The following is a 5,208-nucleotide window of genomic DNA, read 5'->3' as shown; positions in this document are numbered from 1 at the left end:
TATAAATAAATGGCAATAACATTTTTTTGATGTAGACAATTTTTTGACAGATTCCTAAAATGTGTTTTCTCTTTATTATGGCAGGTGGTCTAATAAATTGTTAAGCACTGTATGTTTTCATAGCATTCAGTAGGAACGTTTGTTTTAAGGACATTGGGCAGAATGTGGAATAGTGTGTTTTTGTCAATAAAATAAAAAAAGAAAATTGTTTGTTTTTAATCTGATTAATCGAAAAAATAATCGACCAACGAATCGATTATCAAAATAATTGTTAGTTGCATCCCTAATATTCTTTGTTTGAGATTTCCATTTACTTAGTTTTATGAATAGATATTACTCCCTATGATTATGTAAACATTGCTCATTTCTTTTTGATTAATATAACCACATAAACTATATTCATTTTGTCTATACCAGGGGTTCCCACTTTCCTGCAGAGTTTAGCTGTAACCCTTATCAAACACACCTGAACAAGCTCATCAGGGTTTTCGGGATTATAGGCGGTGAGCTTGATCACGGTTGGAGCTAAGCTATGCAGGAACATGGATCTCGAGCACCAGAGTTGAGAACCTCTGGTCTATACCTTTATCACAAATCACACAACTAAAATACAATTAAACAGTTTGTTTTTCCAACAGAAATAAAAGTGAATCAGTCACATGACCTACTAAAGTATGGACACAAGTTTTTCAAGGTGCATTCAGTAAAAAAGTGTTATGACTGACATTAATCAACAAAACATGCATACCTCCACTGGTATAGAATGGTCATATTTGGTCTACTGAAAATATAAAAAATAAAGTATGCCTGAATGCTACTTCAAGTGTCTGCTGTTCTGTAATACAATTCAATCTCCATTTCGTGAACTGCATTTGCTGCACCATACACAGTTTCGACCCCAGTATAAAATATAGAAAAAATTACATGTAGTCATTTAGCAGGTGCCCTGCAGAGTTTAGCTCCAACTTGCCTCAACACACCTGCCTGGAAGTTTCAAGTACACCTAGTAAGACCTTGATTAGCTGGTTCAGGTGTGTTTGATTTGGGTTGGAGCTAAACTCTGCATGACACCTGTTCTGTATAGTCCTCAACTTACACTCTGACTTATTCTGCAGTGAATCCAAAGCCTTCCTTTTGGTAGAAACAAATGTTCATAAGACTTTGCTTTATAACCAACAAATGACAGATTGTTTGAGCAAAAGAAAAGATGAGATTACTACAATGTTATTGCTCTAAATTCACTGTATTACGTCAGTCGAGTCTTTGAAATAACAGAAACTAACCTTATTCTATATGCGATTTGTTTTATTTTAGTAACGTTAGCTAGCTAGCAGTTAAAACTGTAAATAATTGCTAGTAATTTCCAATCGTGCTCAAGTTTTTACATGAAAAACAGTGCTTTGTGAATCTCTAAACTATTGAAAACATTTTCGCTGAAATATCACTCACTGGCTACGTTTACATGCAACCAAATAATCCGTTTGTAATCGGATTGACGGCTCAATCGGACTGAAAAGCCTTCATGTAAACACCTTAATCGAGCTCGATCGGAATGAAATTTCGATCGGATTGAAGGGGTGTTTTATTCGTTTTCTAATACGATTGAGAGTGCATGTAAACACTCGATCGGATTGAACCCCGAAACTGAAAGAACTGCGCATGTGCAATGACACAGAAATAGAGTAATGACGTATGACGCGCGGAACAAGCGGTTCTTCCTTTTGAATAAAGTGTTGTATAAATGTGTGTCCTGTTATTATAAAACTCTCATTTCACTCGGCAACTGTGAGTGGAGCAGGACAATCTCCCACCAGTCCTTGTTTTGGATTCTCATCCACAGGCAACCCGTTTTGGGCGCGGGGAGGGGCATTTTTACTGCATGATAAACATGAGCAGCACGGCACAGCGGTTTATATGTATATTTATCCATAAATCCATAGATCAATATTATTTCTGCTGTTAAAAACAAATAAATAAACTGTGTAGGAGAGTGGTTATTATGTGCCAACACTGAGAAACTCTATATTTGTGCAGTGTGCGAATGTAAAAAAAAATCAATTCCGATTTGAAGCTTGTGACATATAAACATCAACCCGATCACTTTATTTAGCGTTCATGTAAACACTACATTCAGATTCATCAATCAGAATGAATTCAGTCCGATTGAACCAAAAATTGTGCATGTAAACGTAGCCACTGTGACTGCACACAAGTTAACTTTAATGAGGTTATGTGATTAAGATGAATGTTAATGTATAATGAGTCAAGTAAACAAGAATCAAACTATCGAAATGCACACGGACCAATGTATTACAAATCAGAAATCTAAAACAGAACGGCAAATTTACCTTAAACACGAGAAAATCCAGCAATGCATCACCTCCGTGACAAGCCCAACCATCCTTCTCTGATCCATAGCACGGTTAGAGTGTCTTGTCCAAATACGCATGCACGGATTCAAGCATGCTGTACTTTTAGATTAAAATTTACTCAATATTTCTAGATTTTCCAGAACACCTGAGAAGAGATGATGCCAACCCCTCAGAGGACCTCAGATGATGCCAACCCTGAAACATCATACAGAACTACCACATTTTGCTATAAGTTTGATTGCATCATATAATAATTGCTGTTAATAGTGTTCATCGTCTGTTTGATTACGTCTTTAATTGATTTTTCCGTACATTTCTGCCATATGTACATTAACTGACAGTCACCACTGATAAGCTACTACTAAATATACTGTAGAAACTTGCTTTTCTGTAAAGTTGCTTTGCAACGATTTGTATCGTGAAAAGCGCCATACAAATAAACTTGAATTGAATTTATGTGCAATGACTATAAAACATGTAAATACTACAAGTAGATATTACTTAGAGTTAGTCTTCTCGCGTTCATTAATTACATGAATTAAATGTGTACATTTTACTTAGAAAGTTGTTGTTCTCCTTGAATTTTAATATTACAAGTAGAACTTATGATGGTTAATTTATTATATTTTACAACACCACAAAGTTATTTTTTTCAGTTGGTTGGACCTTTTTGTTTCTTTAAGTCACAGTGGCCTCTGCAAGGTGGAGCCTCTGATTCTGTGTGGTCTTCCAGCTCCATTCAGCCTGTAACTTCCTCTCTTTAGTGAAAGATCCTGTCTGATGTTCTCTGGATCTGTCTCACCTTCTAAATCAGTGTTTCTCAACTGGTTGGTCACAACCTAAAAATGAGCTGCAGGTCTGTTCTGATATGGACAACAGGGTTGACCAGAATGATAATAAATGTTCATATTTGTATTTTATTTTTTATTCTTTTTCATTAAGATCCATATATTTTTAAGAGGACAATATGCAGAGAAAAAAATGCTAAATGTAAATTATAATATTTTATTTTATTTTTTTTAATACAACTAACCATATAACCATTCATAATTATCTGATCGCAAATTAAATGGCTTTATTGGCTTATAAAGGATGGAGAAACTGTTCATCATATATTATGTTGTAGATGATAAAAGCTGTGCATTCAAACAAACTAATGTATTTTTCAGCATATTCCTTGGTCAGCATAAATGGGACATGCCTTTACCCTCAAACCATGAATAATTGACTGCCGAGAGCATGAAACCACTAAAATGTAAGACATTTCAAAACTAAAATTATTATTATTATTGTTGTTGTGATGTTGTTTTCTTTACTGAAGCTCATGATATTAATAATTTTGCATTGTTGGGTCTACATTTTTGTTCAACAATACTGTTTTGGGTTGCCATATGATGTCCAAAATAAAATCATGTATCACCAAAAAAACTAAACGGTTAACAGCCACTGATGTAAATTCTCCCTGCTGAAGCTTGTTTACTCATTAAAACTGGAGCTTTGAGAGATACTTGCTGATTCTGCTGCTGCTGGTGGCAGAACGGCATGATGGGAGTGCCATCAAAGATAAGTAGCATCCAAGGTGAAGAGTTTGAGTTTATGCATGTGCATGAAAGAGACACACTGTACATAAATAGCACTTGCATTCAGCAGTATAATGGTATTCTCGCATCTGGCTGATGAGCACTTCACCACGCTAATGTTTGATGTCTAGAGCTTTAGCTTCACTGATGTCTACAGATCGTTTCAGGGATGTTACTATGATCGTTTGTTAGATCTGTGTTCTTATTTCACACCATTTCGTTCTGTGTTGTTCTTTCGTTTCATGCTGAAGTGGAATACGTGTGGTGTAGTAAGTGAAGTTGACACTGTTGGCTGTAGATTTGGGAACTGACTCACTCACATGCTGTTGTATGTGATTCATGGCTCGGGACTCGTTTGGAATGATAATGCAGGCTTTGGTGTTTGCGCACAGATAAATGAAGTTGTGAAAGTCGGCAGTTGGCTCTGTGAGGAGTGCCGTCTGAACGGAATGCCAAATGTCCACGTGAAAAGCGAAGGCTGTCTCTGTGATTGAGTAGTATCTCAACCAGCTCTCAGCAGGATTTATGTTCTGCTATATTAGAAGTTTCTGAACATGATCACCCTTAAACCTAGAATGCATGACTGAAAAAGAACCTACATGAATGCATAAATGGGGTCAAAATGGACTACTGTTGGATTTAGTTGTTTTCTTCAGCTAGAAAACATCCTATTTTATCTTTATTTTCATTGAAATTCTCAATTTGATTGTACACATTTTTTAAGTCAGCATAAATTGATAAGTTTTTCTTCCCTGTTGTAATGTATATCTGAGTGAAAATGTGAGGTGAGACTTGATTTTGCTCATCGGGAAATGATTGGAATTGTTGGATCATTGTCGTTTGCTAATTGAATGTTTTAAAAAATAATGATGTGCATGGATAAACTATTTATAAAAAATATTCCATGAAAAATTAGAATTGTCCTTGTTGATTTCATGGTTACTTTGTTTCAGTAATTTTAATTTCTAGCTCATTTACATAAAATAAAAAATTTATTTATTTATTTACTTTATTTACTCTTTCACTAATGTATATATTTACAGAAACTAAATTATTATTTAAAAAATATATATTTATTTATTATGATTTATTTAATAATAATAATAATTTCATAATAATAATAATAGTTATTATTATAAATCATATTAATTATTTTTACTATATAATAATTTAGTTCATTTATGTGTAAATAAATATAACAGATAATTATGTAATATGATTTATTATTTTTAATATTATGCAATAATAATAATAAT

General features: G+C 34.0%; 1 protein-coding gene across 4 annotated transcripts in view; it reads left to right on the top strand.

Annotated features, from left to right (window-relative positions):
* LOC107718111 (protein FAM110B-like) overlaps positions 1–5,208 on the top strand; it is a 49,537-nt gene that overhangs the window by 31,572 nt on the left and 12,757 nt on the right. The window contains exon 2 of one of the 4 annotated variants that reach the window (XM_016525069.1): positions 3,542–3,627. The exons of the other annotated variants lie outside the window; for them this stretch is intronic. The gene's annotated coding sequence lies outside the window, so the exon portion shown is untranslated. The remainder of the gene's footprint in view (positions 1–3,541; positions 3,628–5,208) is intronic. 4 annotated transcript variants of the gene reach the window in all.

The sequence above is a fragment of the Sinocyclocheilus rhinocerous genome, unplaced genomic scaffold (genome assembly GCF_001515625.1).
Source record: "Sinocyclocheilus rhinocerous isolate Xijiao unplaced genomic scaffold, SAMN03320098_v1.1 scaffold480, whole genome shotgun sequence".
Classification (NCBI taxonomy): Eukaryota; Metazoa; Chordata; class Actinopteri; order Cypriniformes; family Cyprinidae; genus Sinocyclocheilus; species Sinocyclocheilus rhinocerous.
Note: the sequence above shows the minus strand (reverse complement) of the source record. Positions and strands in the feature narration are given on the sequence as shown.